General features: G+C 37.2%; 1 pseudogene; it reads left to right on the top strand.

Moving 5' to 3' along the window:
- The first annotated feature begins 8,719 nt into the window (after nucleotides 1-8,719).
- LOC119536762 lies at nucleotides 8,720-18,380 on the top strand (annotated as a pseudogene).
- The last annotated feature ends 662 nt before the right edge of the window (nucleotides 18,381-19,042 follow it).

Raw genomic sequence — 19,042 nt, 5'->3', positions numbered from 1 at the left:
TGCAAACATCACTGAAACATTGTAGATAATACTAAAATCTGACCTCAGATGAAAATTTCTTTTCACCTGTAACGAATCCTCTGTATTGACTCCCCCATTTGCTTCTTATTATGACACAGTGAGAATAATTTTTGGATTGTTTCACCCTTTTAGATTCTCCCTTAGGAGATGTTAAGCAATTTGTTGATTATCCTTGAAGCATTTGAAAGTTTCACAAAATTCCCTAGGGTATCTACTGTTTAGGACAATTTGTGCTCACCAGTGAGCAAATAATTGTTCAATCATATTTGTATGTATTTATTTATTTGTTTACTCATTTATTTCATAAGTTCCTACTTTATACTTTTGGCTAACTTTCACTTTCAACACACAATGTTGCAGGTGAAAATATCATATCTATAACACCAGCTAGTCAATAAACTGTCATTTCTACAATAGTCTCCTCAAATGGATGACACAATGGTGAAGTGTTTAAATGATTCCTTATTATTTCAAATATAAATACAATAAATAGTATTTTTAAAAAGTTTCAATTTCTTTTTCATATTTTTTTTTATTTTTGACATAAGGAAAGAAATTCATTATTCCTACTTTTCATTTCATAGGCCACCTTCTGACTGTTTAGGACTTCTCTTTTGTTATATTTTCCTTTCTTACATTTCAATATTTCATGTTTTCCATTCTGTCCAATCCCTATCCCAATTCTTCTTTCCCACCTCAACACATATTCTACTGTGCTTCATATATGGTCTTACACTATGAAGATATTCTTGCAAAATGTAGGATTTTATGTGTATATGTTTTACTGTGCATATATGCTATTTTGCTATAAATCTTTTTGCTGCATTTTAAATCACTTTCATTATTTGAAAAGAAGTCATTATGGTCCATAACATACATCCAACAAATTTTACGTATGTATTCTTTAATGACAGATTTTTTTGTGTCCCCAACTTGGCAATTACCGATACCACTCCCATGCATTGCTACAATGAACAGCCTTGTGCTTATCCCCTTAAAATATTGTGAAACAAATTCCCCATAATATATTTATTGTATATGTGCCTGTATGTGTGTATGTTGAGAAATATACCATCCTTTTCAATTTTCTGGAAAAGTTTGTAGAGAATCTGTTATTCATTTTTCCCTAAATGTTTAGTAGTTTCTGAACAAGATACCTGGACCTGATTTTGTTTCAGAAGAGGGAATATTCTAAACAGAAGATTTTATTTTGATTTTTCTTTACCCTTTCATTTTTATTAGTATGTTTCTTAATCTCTATATACATGGAAATACATACTGCTCATCTTTTTAGGGTCTTAACCTAAAACACAGATTGAATTTATTTGGTATAAACACACTTAGAGTGCCTATTTTTTTTTACTTATTCTAGATTTTAATTTATCTTTCTGACTCATTAGTCTACAATACATTAGACTATACTGATCTTCAAAATATCCTATAAAATCAGTTAGGCACCAATTCCTGACTTTCAATATTTTATATTCTAAAAAATCATTATGATTTTTTATATAATTTATATGTCTACCTAATAATGACACAGAGAGACTGACTTTTCAAATATATAATTAAAACATTTACCTATCAGTTTGCTTTTCTTTTCTTGGTTCATCACATGAGAAACAATCAGAAAATAAACAAGATTTTGATTTTAAGTAGTGATAATTGTGTTATATTTATATCCAGTTTGTTTTCACAAATTTAGATATTAAAATATTTTGCCTTCTTCCATTAAAATAGTTATAAATATTCACTGAAGATAATTTATGGAGGATATATAAGCAAAAGAAAGTAAAATAAAACTGAGAAATTTCCACAATTTCAGCAACCACCAATAACCAATATTAAGATTTCACTGTAACTCTCTCCAAAATACTTTTTCTCCTTGGGTTAAAAAATGTTTTTGTATTCACATGTCCATAGCTCATTTTTATATACATATATGTTATATAATTTTATCTTAAAATTTAAAAAAATCAGTTATATGAACTATTTAGTAATATTTATGCTGTCATGGCAATATATCATACACTGTTTTCTTTTTTCTTATGAGTCACATTAATTCAAGGTTTATTGACTATATAGATAATTTTATTACAAGACATGGTGGACCAATCAATCCATTCTCTAAATCATGTAAATGAAGTTCTATGAATATAAAAAGACTATGCAATAAACCAAAAGTTCATGGGGAAATTTAGTTAGGCAAAAGCAACAACTACATTCAATAGATGACAATTTTATAACATGGTCCATATTATATCCCACTCTCACTAGAAATACAGAACAGTCCAAACCATGGGATTATCTTCTTTCACTTCCTCCAAGGAAGACTGTCAAATCAATGCTAATAGAGGATCCTAAATCAAAATATGGTACATGCTCTTGTAAACTCAATCTGAGAAAAGTCAGCCACATGAAGAAAGGCAAGAAACATAAAGTCATCATAAAATAGACCTTTTGTGCAAGGATATGAAAGCAACTAGTGAATGACTTTGTTAAAAAAGTACATTGTTTTCCAGAGAGATATGAGGAAGTGTAACAATACATGTGATGAACAGATAGATAGGAACTAAGAACATACTGAAAGGAAAGAATAAAAATGTAAAAATCTGGAAGCTTCTCTCATTAACCTCATAAATTTTGCTTAATTGGCATATCCACTGATATAGATAAAATGGGCTGATTTAGAGAAAAAAAAAAGAGAGAGAGAGATGCCAAGATCATACTGTGGGTTGCAGCATTGCAAAGTATCTTGAGTTACCAGAATATCTTGGTGTCATGTATCACATTAAAAGCACAGATAAGGAAAGAGTGGGACTGCAAGGTTTGGAATAGGGACATTTGATCAAGTTCAAGTGACTAAGTACTTCAAATCATCACACTGTATTGCGCTTTCTTGCAACCACAATCAAGTTTTATTCTAACATAACCTAGATTTCAATTTGAAAATATGGAAGGAATTTCTCTATTTTTATGCTTTTGCATTAATTCTTTATCATCTCCATGGTTACAGAAGAACAAGGCTAAAGGAATGACTGATGTGGCATACATTGCCTATTATATAATTTATTACTTCCACATCCTACAGTGAATTTTAAATACAATATGCCCATATTTTCCAGGTTCTGTATAAGGAATTGTTCACCCCTTTTTTCCTGAAACTGCAGATTTTGTGATTTGGCATGGGAATCTTGGGTTTCATGTCAATTACTTATTGATTTGTAAGAGTTCTTTTTACATTCTGCATGGGAATAATTTTTGGATATAATATGTATGATTATGTATGTTTAATATAAATATACCCTCCCACTTTGAGGGTTGTTCTCTTCATACTGTTAAGTTTGCTGAATGAAAATTCTTAAAATAGTCTAATTAATCTTTTTTTTTTATTCTTAATTGGTTAGTGTACTGTGGGTTCTGTTTAAAAAACCAAAGATATCACAAAGACAGTTATAGTCTTCACAAATCATAATATTTTAATTTTGATAGAGTATAATATACAAAATTCTTCTCTTATGGTTCATGCATTTGCCTGTTGTTTAAAAACTATTTGAATAACCCACTGTCATTCAGATCTGTCCTCTGTTCTCCCTAGAAGATTTTTAGCTTTAGGTTTTATATGACTGTCTGTGGTTCCTTTTTATATAAGTTTAACATGTGGTACAGAGTGAAGCAATGTACCTTTTATTGTGTTAAAAGAGTGTTCAAACATTTCAGCCCCATTGTTTTCAAAAGTTTATACTTCCCACATGGATTTTACTTGGCATTTTCATTGAAGGTCAATAGACTATATAGGAGTGAATCTATTTTTGAATACTCTATTGTGTTCCATTAAACTAGGTGTATATCTTTATCACTAATGCCACATTCTCTTGATTATTTTACTTTTCTGATAAGTTCTGAAATTAGATTGGCTTCCAACTTTATTTGTTTTCTAAATTGTTGTAAGTTTCTTATATACATAACCAGGTGGTGGTCTATAGATGAGTATATAAAATCCTTGAGTAATGAAAAGATTTTATATTATTCAAACAGTGTAAACTTTAGCACTGCCAGATCTCTAATATTCTATTGTTCTGTCACATAACTTAATACAATTATAGATACACTGTCTCTTCTCTCCTCTTAATATTTCCTATCCCTGAGTTTACCATTTAATTTTATTTATTCATATCTTATCTCCTCTTGTAAAATCTCATTGTGTTTATCTTTCATTTCATTAGAAGTGTAGCACTTTGAATTTTCAATGTGAAATAAACTAAATTCTATTAAACAATTATAAATTCTGTCACAAATTTATGCCTTCATATTATTTCATATTCATATTGTACATATACATATTTTGTATTCATATTGTATCATTATGTACATTTTAATGGATTTTGAGAAAATTAAGCAGGTTATGTTCCCAGAAATAGGAAACTGGATTTCAGGAAATTTATGTTATTAACCCAATATTGCATAGCTCATTTACATCAGAGCTAAGGTTATGTCCCATACAATTAGATTTCTTTTACAATACTATGCCACATATTTTTCTACTGATGGGTCATTTTTTGCTAGAGGTTAAAATTCATTCATATATTCATTTTTTATCATATAGCCCATTTCCAGGACCATTTACATGTTTTATACAAAAAAAATCAATTTGTGCTTCTTTGTCCCAGAAGACAATGATGATGTTTTCTCCTTGGGGCATCCCCTGTGGATTTCAAGAATAACTCAAGAACTAATAAAAGAATACAAATGTTTAATATTCAGAGCATACTTTAATTGAGTTAGCAGTTCAGTTCCACAGGTAAGAGTAAAGGTGTTTTGGTTTTTTTTTTTCTTTTCACTTAAAAAATATGTTAGAAGCTGTTATCAGGAATCTCAAATTATATGCTTTAAAATATTAATATTGCATTCTTTAATATTTAAATTTGATTCTAGTTAACTCAGTGTTGTACTAAAATTTGAACTGCATTCCTTTCAGGGAACATAAAAGAAAAATAGGAAGAACTTCCTACATTTTTTGTTAAGTAAGTTATAAAGAGACTTTTTTTTAACTTTCTTGAGGGAAGATTATAGTCATAACAGAGAAAGTAGAAATAAGACACTTTATTAAATAGAGAGAAAGTTAGCTTATAACCAGTCATTGAATATATGCCACTATGAGCCCTTTTTAAAAAATTTCTGATGGAGGAATAAAAATTAATTTTGAATTTATTGCACTAGTTAGCTAATTGAACTATAAGCCACTTTAGTTGGTTTGTTTGTTTTGGATTTCAAGTTTGTTTTTTTTAAGTTTCAGGCTTTATAAATGAATAAAAATAGGTGAGGATGTTATTTTGCAATTTTTCTAGGCAATGATTCCAGAATGTTGGCATGTCACAATGACATTGCAATATGGTTCAGTGCAAATAGCTTAGAGTGTAAAGTCAGAGAAATCTGGGCTTGAATCCTGGATCTGTGAATAACTAACTTTGTGAGCTTTGTCATATTCTACTCCTAAATTGGCAGGAGCTTGCTCATCTATACAAATACCTTAATAATTTTAGAATTACAGATTACTATGTAGATTACACAAGACAATGTACACAAAATTTCCAACCCTCCAGCACTTAATAATATGTGGTACTTGCTATCACAGCCTTCCTTGTGCTCAAATTTAATGCTTGTAAAACTGTTCTCATGGGTGTCTGTTACTTTATGTTTTCAGACTATATGAGTGTTTAGGAAATGGTTTTAAGTCCCCCAGAATGATCATGTTTATTTGTTTTTTAATCCAATATCTATGTATTTTTTTCCTTTGTAGTCTTTATCTCCTGTTAAATTTAGAGAAGCTACACATAAACACAACCAATCTAATTTCCTCAAATATTACTTAACAGAAATGCCTGTTTGAAGATCAGCTTGATGAAGTAGCTAAACCTCAACATTTTCTCTGTTATGTATCAAGTTTCTCATACTGAAGTAGGCAAATTCTTTAAAGAGGCATCATCAGATATAAAATATACCTTCATTATTAAACCATCTTCTTAACCTACAGAAAGAATCAGTTACATCAACAGTTGCCAGGGATTTATATCAGCAAGATTATCAGGAAAATACACTATTATTTACTGACATAGCAAAGGCAGAATGCAGAGAAATGGATGAATTTTTATGACACCTTATGCATAGAATAATGAGATTCATTGGGATTTTATTCTCAATAAAATGTATTTTAATATATAGATAGTGTCATGTAACAAGCATATATATAATTAAAAGAAGAAGAAGAAACAGGTTATGGTAAAGAGCCCATTCATTGCTCAATTCTTTGATTATGAAAGTTGATTTTATAACTCTCTATTGTGTGTGTTTCACATAAACAAAATTTTGATATCATATTTCAATTATGTGCATCCTAAACATATAATCAAAAATTTAATTTAATACAAATAATTTAATGCAGCTCATACATAAGTACTCTGTCATGATACTGTGTTCATGTACTTGAACAAGTTAGGCCTGAAAATTTTTGTCAGTTTTATTATTCTTTTATTTGGAATGATCAAGTTACTTTTCTAAGCTCATACTATCACTAGGTGTTAAATTAGAGATTTTAATAAAGGATCTTAGAAGCCAAATATAATTTTCTTCCTCTGTTATAATTGTTGTCTTTTATCATACATGGCAGGGAAGTGAAGGTTAGAACTGTAATGCAGCTGAAATTTCTCCTGTGTATGTCAACCAAGTATACTCTGTAATGAATTTGCTTTGTAGACCTACTACTGGTACATTTTTCAAAATGTACTTCAATATTTTTAGTTCCTTTCCCAATATTGTTATGTGAGAGAGAAAGAGATGGGGAGTTGAAGGTGGAGGAACAGAGAGAAAGAATGAGGATTATTGTTAATAGAAATATGTTTTTATGATACACAATGTGTTAATACATATTTATATTATTATTCATTTATTTATGTTGTTTTATTAATATAGATATTCAAATTACATTAAAAACTATGATACTTTGTGTGTGTATGTGTGTGTGTTCTCTAAGAGTAGTATGTAATGTGTCTGGATTTACACAGAAATCAGAAATTATGTTCACTATTTGTATTTTACTCTTGAATTCTCTAAAGATCAAATAAGCATTTTTTGGTTCTCTAACCCCATTTATACTTTGCTATTTACACATTTTACTCATCTTCCACATGGGTCTGTGATAAACTTCCTTGATAAATGACATATGGCTTTCCTCTCCTTCCAATTGTGGTTTTAAGCTGATTTCTTCATTCCCTTCCTAATGTAGGGAATTTCAGTATGAAAAACTCTAGGGTGTTTCATGTCATGAATATAAATCATTTGTAAGTTGCTGAATGTAACCCAGTCCATTACATGGCAGGTATTTCATTCCTATAAACCCTAGAAAACAGAGTTGCCAATTACTTAAGGAAGAGTCAAAAACTGCAGTCTATATCATACTGAAGGAAAAACAAATGTCACAGTGCTGAAATCTCATGCCAAAATATGTTGGATACAGTACTGTATTTCAAACACTGAGACACTCAGTCCAGATGCAGGTACCTCTTTCATAATTTTTTTGTTTGTTTGTTTCTGCTTTTGCTTATAAACATTTTTTTGATCATGCACTTTTATTTCTTCATTCTCCACTAAAAACATTCTGATGGCATAGGGAAAAATAAAAGAATTAAAACAAATTGCAGCAAACCACTAACTATGGCTTTATAGAATCAATTTATTACTGATTATTGGGTTACATTATTTTATATTCAGTAGAAATGATAATATATTAAACTATGGCCATGAATTCTTTTTGATACAATTATGTCTGAAAAATCCATCCAAGGACTGCAGAAATAATGAGCAAATGCATAGAGAAAAATCTTATGCATTTTTTGTTAACATTTGAAAATCAATTGCAATGGTACAATAATTTCAAAAGGCCAGAAATGTACAACTTTGTGTTATTTTTGAAGAAAGAAACTGAAAAAAAAGATATTGCAGTGTTTTTGATTGCATACAAGGTATATATACTTCCAGAGTAACTGCAGCTGTCTTATTCATAACTATTCCAGAGAAACTAATAAAACAGGATCACTGCCAGGAAAGAGCACATGATATAGTTTGATATGAAAAGTTTCTCCTGTAAGACAAGTTGAAATATAATTTTAATTTATCCCAGTTTTAATCATCTGGTAATATTTTTAAATTACACAGTTTTCACCCTATTTTTCTCTTTTAAATTTATCATACTCTTGTGAGGTAAATGTGGTTACTCCCCTGTTATTTTCATGGTCATGAAGGAAAGGATTTATATGTACATTGTAGCAATTTTCAAACTGGTTATCCACTATAACATTTTTGTTTGCCAAAATCCTGATATTCATCATTCTTTGTGAATTTGGAAATAATGTGATAGAAGAAAAAATAATAGAAATTTTAACAGAAAGTAATCCACTTAAATTCAGATTTTCTTAAAAAAATTTTAACATGGCAAACTTAGGCAAAAAAATAAAAAATGAGTGAATCCGTCTTCCTTTTATTTTTACAGGGAAATGCAGCCACATGGGCTCCATTCCTTATTCAATGTCTGTCCTAGCACTGTCTAAGTAATTATTTGCCCTTCTAAGAAACAGACATGAGGATATAATTAGTTGAACCCTATTTCACCAGATAGCACCTTGCATACCTGTAAATATAAACCATGATATCAGCATTATCATCAGATTTGGAATCATGCAGTATTCAGTTGAAAAATTTGATAAAGGTCATCATGTTTATATTGAGGGGCTTCACAGATAATATTGAGCTAAATAGCTTCCTGTTTTTCCTCTTTCTAGTAATCTACCTTTTTACTCTCATAGGATATTTGGGACTTGTTGCATTGGTCATTGGGGATTCTTGGCTCCACCACCCCAGGTACTATTTTCTGAGTGTGTTGTCATTCATGGATGCCTGCTATTCTTCAGTTGTCACTCCCAAAATGTTGGCAAATTTACTAGCAGAGAATAAAACCATTTCATTTCTTGGATGCATAATGCATGTTTCTGGTTGTTACTTTTGGGACTACAGAATGTTTTCTCTTGGCTGCAATGGCTTATGATCACTATGTAGCAATCTACAACCCACTACTGTATTTATTTAACATGTCATCCCAAGTCCATGTGTCACTCATCATTGCTTCCTATGTTGCTGGCATTTTGCATGGTACATTGCATACAGTGGCCACATTTAGCCTATCCTTCTGTGCATCCAACGAAATTAGACATGTTTTTTTGTGACATCCCTCCACTTCTTGCAATTTCTTGTTCTGACACTTACATCAACCAGCTTCTACTCTTCTACTTTGTTGGCTCTATTGAGATAATTACTGTATTAGTAGTCTTGATCTCTTATGGGTTTATTCTGTTGGTCATTCTGAGGATGTGTTCTGCTGAATGGAGGCAAAAAGTCTTTTCCACCTGCAGATCTCACCTAACTAGAGTGTCACTTTATCATGGGACAATCCTCTTCATGTATGTGAGGCCAAGTTCCAGCTATGCTTTGGACCATGATATGATAGTGTCTGTATTTTACACTGTTATCATTACCATGCTGAATCCTGTCATCTATAGTTTAAGGAACAAAGACATAAAAGAGGCAATGAAAAAATATTTGAGAAAAGTTGGTTTATCAATAAAGTATATTTTTTTGGCATTGAGTCAAATGAAAAGAATGCTGTGTGTTAGTTCATATTTTTAGGGTCAGAAAGTAGATAAGAATATGGCTTGTTTTTAGCTAGTGTACCTTAGACTCTTTCTCAATAAACAATTAGTTAACCCTCTTGTAAACATGTTATAAATGTAGATTAACTATTTCATTTATATGCCTATCACTATTTTTGAACATAGGCATATTAAACATTCATTGCTGTACATATATTGCTATTTTTAGTCATCTTGTGACTTGATTTTCACTTGTTATAATTAGAGTTGATGTTTTCAGGGTTTGATGGCTTCACATATTTTCACATTTTTCATACTCTGCACTTATTATGAAGTTAATTCCCCTTTTGAAATCCCTGGAAGGATTTCTCTGTGATTAACTCATTTGCTTCATCTGTCCTTCCCCGTTCAATGCATACAGGCCTCTAGTCGCAGCTTTTGCACTCTATGGCCCAACACCATATAATGTTATTCCGTTATTAAATTCTTTCTATTTCACTTGCCAATTACACATATTGATTAAATCTGTTCTGAAACTCCAAAAACTATACTGAAACTACATGATAATATGTTGATTTATTTTGATATTTTGATAGTGTGTATGTGAGGATCAGGAAAGAAAAAATTATAATTTATGAAGAAACTACAACTGACTACAGGATGTAGATACTCCACAATCTGAAAAGGTAGTCCATATTTGAGTGCCCTAGAATATTGGGCTCAACTCTACTTATACCTTCACCATCTCTGTATGAGGAATCACTTTGCACTTGTTACTGTTCCTCAAAGTTACTCCTAATGAGCAAGGCACATAATTGAAAGATTGTCATTTCAAGGCATCCCTGTTTCTGCCTTATGTATTCTGCTGTATTTACTTTGGTTCCAAGTTTTGCTCATTAGGAATAGAAACTGCTTTTGGACTAGCACAAGGTAGGAGTACTCAAAGGGGGATGTATTAACCCTTGAATTACAATTTAAGTACTTGATGTGACTAATTGCTGAAAGTTGAGTGTGGACTAACTTGGAAGATAAAAAATACCTACAGGACCAGCCTTAGGGGGACCCCACACTTTCTTGAGTTTTACTTCCAGGAGCCCCAACAGGCTCCCACAGAAAAATCCCTTTGTTCTTCTGCCAGTAGGAAGGGAAAAGTAGTCATTTAAAAAATTCCCAAGGCATTCTTTTCTTAAAAAATACCTGCCCTTATCTGATACTATTTTACCAGAGTCTAACTATCCTGGATTTACAAGAGCATAACTTACCTGGGGGAAGAGACATATCCAACTCCAGGCCCCTGTGGACATCCTTTATCACCTAGGGGGTGAAAAAAAGGTGATAAACATTTGTGAAGGTCACAGTCCAGGGACACAGAATCACTAAAAGACTGAGAAGTTACCATATGGTTATAGAACAGTTACCTCCCCCACACCTTACCAATACATTAATGGGGTTATTGTATATAAGAAGGGGAGAAAACTGTTAAGAATTGAAAGGCTTAGACCCAATTTATAAAGGAATCCCTAATGGAACCCAAAGACAACAGAGGAGCCAAAACAAGGACACCAAAAATTTTAATCACTGAAGCTCACAGCTACCGGAACAATAAGCACAGCATAACTCCTAGCCAGATCAACGTAAGGCTTCACACTCAAAGTCTATTTATCGTAGTTTGCATTATGGATACATCATGTCTGGCTTTCAACAATAAAACCCAAAGCATGCTAAAGGAAAAACCAAACCAAACCAAACAAATCTCTCTGAAGATGAGGGAAACATCAGTACCAGACTCAAATTTGGCAGATATTGGAACTATCAGAGGAATAATTTAAAAGACCTGAGATTTATGTGCTAACAGCTCTAAGGGAAAAAATGGACAACATGCAGAAACTGTGAGGTAGGAGGTGACATAAGCAAGATTTTGGAGTAAGACACACCTGGTACACAAGTCCCTGAGAAATGATGAACAAATGGACAGAATTTGTTAGAATTAACGTTCCCCAAAGTCTGGAAGGCAATCAAGGCTAGACAATGACTCAACAAATAATTAATGTTATTTTTGAAGTCAGGAAAAAAAGAAAAAAAAAAGTGAGAAATTTAGGACAGCCCCAGGGCAAATTTATCATCTTTTTTAAGCTTGTTAATATAAAGAATTACATTAATTGGAGTTTGAATGGTAAACTATATCTGTATTCCAGAAACAAACCTGTCTTGTTCTTGAAGTATTATCAGTTTCACATATTATTAGAATGAATTTTCTAAAATATTATTTACTTTTTGTATCTATTTTTCTGAGGTTTTTCTCCATTGTTTTATTTTCTTCTAAAATGTCTTCAAATACTTTAGGCACTAATATAAAGGTATTTCAATAAACTAAATTGGGATTTATTCTCTCCTATTCTGTTCTGTGGAAGTTTTGTAAAATTGACATTATTTTCTTTATAGGTCTCAAATAATTTTATATTGCAATTGCGGGACACTGATTATGGACCCTGGGATTAAAAGTCCTCTCCACACAGCGGTCCAGTGAAACCACCCGCTCGCCCGGACGCCTCTCCAACTCCCCTTCTCCTCGCCTGCAAGGTAAGGGCCGCCTCTCCCTCGCCGCTCCACGTCCGGAGCCGCCTCTCCCACGCCGCTCCGCGCCCGGGCCGCTCTTCCTTTCCCGCATTAACCTGGCTTTTGCCCCCGACTACCTTTCGTCTTCTCTTCCTATGTCCCCCCATTCCTCCTAACACTCTTCCTCCAGTAGCTTTCACCACGTCCGGAGCCGCCTCTCCCTCGCCGCCCCGCGGAGCCGCCTCTCCCTCGCCGCTCCACGTCCGGAGCCGCCTCTCCCTCGCCGCACCGCGCCTGGGCCGCTCCTCCCTTCCCGAATTAACCCGGCTATTGCCCCCGACTACCTTTCGTCTTCTCTTTCTATGACCCCCGTTCCTCCTAACATTCTCCCTCTACCCCTTCATTACCTTGGTGTGGTCCTCTGTGTCTTCGTTTCTCTGTTCGGCGCGGTGTGCCTCGCCGTGGCCGCCCCCCCCGGACTGTTCCCGTTGCCGGGGGGTCCTGCTTTCTGTTCTCATCGTCTTCTTCAGCCTCGCGGCCGCGGTTTGCCTCGTTCTTCTTGCTCGGTGGACGGCCCCCCCCCTCTTTTCCCCTCCGCTGTGGGTGGTCGTCTGTCCGCGCGCCGGGCGCCTCGGGTTCGGGCTCTGGCGGGTCTTCTGGACGCACGTCGTTGCGGGGTGTCTGTCCGGCAGCTGCGGGTGTGCTGGGACCTCCTGCTGCCCTTTGACCCGTGGCTCACCACTTGCCATCTTTGGGGCCCCGTCACTTGTGATCGCCTTGTTGGTCGGGTCACCAGTGCCGTGGAGCATGGGAGCGGACGCTTCCCTCCCGGCTTGCTCCCCACCTTGATGGCCGTCCACTCCTGCCTTCAGGGCTCCCTCCCCCCTGGTCGAGGCCCCATTGGATCCGAGGGGGCCCTGTCGACTCAATCGACAGATTCGGACGGTAGGACCGATGCGGATCGCGGTTCGGGCACAGGGTCCTTAGTCGAGCGAATTGGCAGCGTGCTCGAGGTCGCCCCCCAGGGACGAGGCGGTACCAAGTCTCTCCAAAATGGCAAACTTCCTCCTTCTTCTTCCACTGAGGGGAGGAAGTGCTCTAGTAATGACGTCAGCCCTAAGCCGGGCCGGAAACCGCATGCGCTTTACCCCGCCCTTTCACAGGGCGGAGCTAGTCCACCATCTTATGCCTTAGGCCCCGCCCTTTCACAGGGCGGAGTTAGTCTGCCATCTTATGCCTTAGACCCCGCCCTTTCACAGGGCGGAGCTAGTCCGCCATCTTGTGTCTTAGCCACGCCTACCGCGCCGCCATCTTGCGACGCTTGGGGCCTCCCACTTCCGCCTCCCCCTTCGGCGAGCTCCCCCTCGGAGCCACTGCCGGCAGCTGCCGCCGCCCCTCCCGCCCTGCCGGCAAATAACCCCTGGCTGCCTTTTACACCTCAAGGCAACCCTTGGGGCAACGCTCCCCCTACCCCCACTCCCGCGCCAAGCCCTCTGCAAGCGCGTCCTCCTTTCTCTTGTGCTTTTCGCTGCTTTCCCCTTAACCTTACCCCCACACCTCAGAAACCGTACGACTGGTATCCCATTGATTCGGATACTATCAAGCAGCTTCGCAGGGGCATCAAGGAAAACGGGTTAGGTAGCCCATACGCTTCCCAATTACTGCAGGATATCGCCATGGACTTTTGCCTCCCCCAAGACTGGGCCTCGCTTGCCCATACCATCCTTAACCCCAGCCAGTTTGTTGATTGGCGTGCCCACTTCCAGGCAGAAGCAGCTAGGCAAAGCGAGCAAGACGCAGCCACTGGAGTCTATCATCACCCCGAAGCTTACTTGGGCACGGGAGCGTTTATAAATGCATCTGCCTATATTAATGCACCTGCCACCTTTTGGCCTATCCTTTGGGGAATCGCCTTACAAGCGTTTGCCAACTGCTCTACCTGTTGGCCTAATAAATTCACCAAGCTCTTCCAGGAGCCGAGTAAGCCTTTCGCCACCTTTGTCTCCAAAGTCGAAGAAACCTGCGCTCGAAAGGTAAGTGATCCCCAGGCCCAATATTACATGTGCCCATCCTCAAATCCTGGAAAATCGTACTGTAATTCCCCCAACGAGTACTACTGTGCATACTGGGGGTGTGAAACATTAGCCACTAATTGGAAGCCTCCTGTTCCTGATCATTACCTTACCTTAAAGTGGGCCCCTCCAGGGTGCAAACTCCCTACAGTTAACTGGCTCGGCCAAGAAAGCAAGGGATCCTGCACACATCTTAATCTTACAGTGCAGCTCCCCACTGATCCCTCCTGGTTACTCAGTCGAACTTGGGGCTTCAGAATCTATGAGAAAGGAACCGACCGAAGATCACTTATTCTCATAAAAAAGGAGGCTGCAAGCCAACCATGCCAAAATACTGCATTAAAAACACCCTCTGGCATAGGTCCCAATAAAGTCATTAACCCCCTTTTTCCACAGCCCTCCAGCCGCACCTCAGCTCCAACCAGCCGCACCTCAGCTGCAAACAATGCATCGCCAACCCCACCACCCCGACCTCCTCTACCCCCCTCTCGCTACTCCTCTCGCTACTCCTCTCCCCTCTTCGGCCTTATCCAAGCGGCCTTCACCTCAGTGAATTCCTCCAACCCCAATCTTACCTCCTCTTGTTGGCTTTGCCTCTCCACTTCCTCCCCCCGTATGAGCCAGTTGCCTCCAACCTCTCCTTTTCAGAAAACACAGAGGACAGCCCCTCAGAATGCAATTGGAATACCTCTGCCGTCCCCCTAACCTTTCATTCAGTCTCCTTTACAGGAAAGTGCATCCGCCCTCGCTCAAGTAACTCTCCCAACCTCACAGCTTGTGCCAACTACTCATCTCCCAGCAGCTCTGCCAAATTTCTCATTCCTCATAACTCCTCCCAATGGCTCTGCTCCTCTACAGGACTTACCCCCTGCCTTAACGTACTGACCCTCAATACAACTCATGAAACTTGCCTCTTGATTGTCCTCATCCCTAGGGTCCTATACCACAGCGAGGAAGACTTCTTCCTCCGCCTGGAAACAACTGCAGCTCCTGCCCCACTGCAAAAGCGAGAGCCCATCACCGTCCTCACGATTGCCTCCCTCCTAGGTCTTGCAGGCGCTGGCACCAGAATCGCTGCATTAGCCAGTCAAGGCTCTGCCCTAACTCACCTCCGGGTGGCTGTTGACGAGGACATTCGTCACCTACAAGACGCTATTTCCCATCTTAAAAATTCTGTCAATTCCCTCTCTGAGGTCGTGCTCCAAAACCGCCGAGGTCTCGACCTTCTCCTCCTCAAAGAAGGAGGCCTTTGCGCCACCCTAGGAGAAGAGTGCTGTGTATATGCCAATTCCACAGGTCTCGCTGAAGACAGCCTAAAAAAGGTCCGGGAAGGACTAGAACAACGCAAAAGAAACCGTGAAGCCGCCAACTATTGGTCCCATATCTTTGCCCCCATCCTCCCATACCTCCTCCCTCTCCTCGGCCCCCTACTAATGATTATTCTAGCTCTTACCCTAGGGCCCTGCATTATCCGCAAAATTGTCCAGCTTGCTAAGAACCAAGCCGATGCTGTCTTTTCATCATTTGTGCAAGTCCAGTATCAACGACTTGCCTCCACTGAAAAAGCTGACCCTCCGCAGCGCCACCACCCTCGTCCATCCCGCAAGCAGCGAGGCCCCTCTCGAGCGCCCGGGCGCCACACCAACGCTGAGCTCCAGCCTCTCTGAGCAACCGTCAACCCCTTTCCCCCTCCCCAGCCTTCCCTTCCCTCATCCCTTAGCGGACCTCTCCGGTAAGCCTCTTCCTTTAATTAGAACAGAAGGGGGAAATGCGGGACACTGATTACGTGCTTCAACTTGGCGGGCCTGGGCTGGGGGACCTGATCAGCCCCTGGGGAGGGTGGTGGGCACGGGCGACAGCGCCCTCCACAGCCCCCCAGGCCTGAGAAAGTGAGGCCGGAGGCAGGCCCCATTTCCTCACCCCAAAGTACAATCGTTGGGGAGGGCTTGCCGGAGAAAAACCCCACCCCCGTGCCTTACCCGTACCCTCCACCCTCTTCGTTACCGGAGCAACTCCCGCACCTTTTCAATCAACCTCCACGCCCTCTCAGAACCAATCCAAGCCTTTAACCCCTACAGCTACCCCGCCCTCTAAACCGCCCGATATAAGCTTGTACTCTCCCCTAATAAAGCTCTCGCTCTCTTGGTTTCTTCACCCTAAAAGAAACGTGTCCCGCCTGTTCCTTCTCGCCGCCCTCCACACCTTGCACGCCACCCCGCCGGGGACCTGGCCAAGTCCCCCGCCTCACCCTCGCCTCCGGGAAAGAGCCCCCGCCGCCGGTACCCTCCGAGCAATCCTGAGAGCCTAGGATTTAGCAACCGGCCGCCACCCCCCCCCCAGATGAATCAACTGCGACCGCAGCAATAACCTGTGCTTTGAGAGTGTCTCAAAAATTTTAAATACAAATTTCTATTTCTTTTTTTAGATATAGAGCTAGTACAAATTTATATGTCTTCTTGTGTGAGTTTTGATAGTATGTTTCTTTCAAGGATATTTTGATTTCATCTAAGGTGCTATATTTATTGGCATAAAGTTCTTTATAATCTTGATATTCTTTTCATATTTGTAAAATGTATGGTATGGTTATTCTCTTTCATGCTATTGACAATTCTTTTTATCTGATCAGTTTAGCTAAGAGTTTATCAATTTTACTGATTTCTCAAATATCTTTTGTTCACATTGACTGTTTTTTTAAGTCATTTTTATCATCTCTGATCATTATTGCTTTCTTTCTCATTTTTAATTTGAGATTCATTTGAATTAGATCTTTATCTAGTGTATTTTAGGTGTAAGCAAAGAAATTGATTTCAGACTTTTCTTATTACAGTACATGGATTTATGCCATTAATTTACCTTTTTCTACTGCTTTAGTGACATACTGCAACTTTTATATGCTATGTTTAATATTCACTCAGAAAAACATAATTTCTAATTTCCCTATTGATTTTTTTTTTTTTTTGGACACACTGGTTATTTTAAGTGTGTTATTTGGTTCACAAATATTTGGATATTTTCTAGAAATCTTTGGTAACTGATTTCTAATTGAATTCCACTCTAGACAAAGAATAACATTTGTGTAACTTAAAACCTGTTAAATTTACTAAGACTTGCTTTATATACCAGGATTACTGAAATTTGTTTTATAGACCAGAATTTTGGATACCTTAGCAAATGCTCTGTATGCACTTACAAACAGAATATGTTTTCTGCTGCTATTGAGTAGAATGTTCTGTAAATATCAATTAGGTCAAGCTGGTTTATAACACTGAGCAATTCTACTAAAATTTTTCTGAGTTATTGACTGTTTTCTCTCTATCAAGAGAGGGTTATGGTACTTGTTAAATAATACTTTGAAAGTTAACACTGTTATGTGTGTATGTTAAAGTTCACAATAAAAATGCATTAAAAAAAGAGAGGGTTATGGAATTTCTATTTGTAATTTTGGATGCCTATTTATCCTTACATTTCTATCAGGTTTTTTATTCATGTATTTGGAAGCTCTGTTATTAGAAACATGGATAGTTAGTATTATGTTTGTTTCATTAATATACCATTTTATCATTATAAAATGTACTTTTTTATCCATAATAATATTCTTTCCCTGAAATGAAATTAGTCAGACATTAATATATCCATTCCAGCTTTCTATTGACTAGCATTAGCATGTTATATATTCTCTACTCTTTTAAAAACATATTTGTGTCCATTTACTTAGACTGTATCTTGTAAGCAAAATACACTTGGATCTTACTTTTTTAAATATGATTTGACAATCTTTGCCTTTTTCTGATAATGTAAACCATTTATATTTAATGTGATTATTTATAAAATTAGGTTTAAGTCCATCATTTGATGTTTGCTTTCCATTTCCTCCATGGGATTTTTGATCCTTTTCCTCTTTTCTAATTTCTTTTTGATTAACTGATTATTTGCTTTCTGATTCTATAATTTATTTTTATTGTTGCTTTAAAAATCAAACTTTTATATTGTTATTTTAGTGTTTGCCTTAGGGTTCATGGTACAGGTGGTATAGATATTTTGTCACAGTCCATATGAAATGGTAATTATTCCTTTTCACATTAAATTTTTGTTACATTTTTATTATTATGGAATCAGTTAATTATCTTTAAAAGAGATGTAATTAATTAAAATATCAATAGTTTAGCTATCATTTAACCATTCTTCATTCTTTTCTCTCAATCAATATTTCTATATAGTGTCAATTTACTTATACCTGAAGGGCAATCTTCAACATACCTTATATTGCAGTTCTGCAAATGATGGATTCTTATGTCATTTTTTGTGGCTGAAATGTCATTATTTTTGCATTCCTTTTTGAAATATATCTTCCCTGGGTACAGAATTCTAGATTCACAGTTTGTTTGTTTATTTTTCAGTACTTCAACGCTGTTGCTTCACATTCTTCACAATTGTTTTGCTTCTGACAAGAAATCTCTTGACATACTTTTCTTTGTTCCTTAGGCATACAAATTGCCTTTTACTCTTTTGCTGTCTAAGTTTTGTTTTTTTGTGTTTATTTTCTTCCCAATGACCTTGGACAATTTGATTAAGATATGCCATTAAGATTTTCTATATGATTCATGTTTCTGGAGTTTGTTAATCTTAGGTATTTTTATGGCATTTGGAAAACTTCCAGCTATTATTTCTTTAAATAATTTAAAGACTTTTCATTTA

Source organism: Choloepus didactylus, chromosome 6 (genome assembly GCF_015220235.1).
Source record: "Choloepus didactylus isolate mChoDid1 chromosome 6, mChoDid1.pri, whole genome shotgun sequence".
NCBI lineage: Eukaryota > Metazoa > Chordata > Mammalia > Pilosa > Megalonychidae > Choloepus > Choloepus didactylus.
Note: the sequence above shows the minus strand (reverse complement) of the source record. Positions and strands in the feature narration are given on the sequence as shown.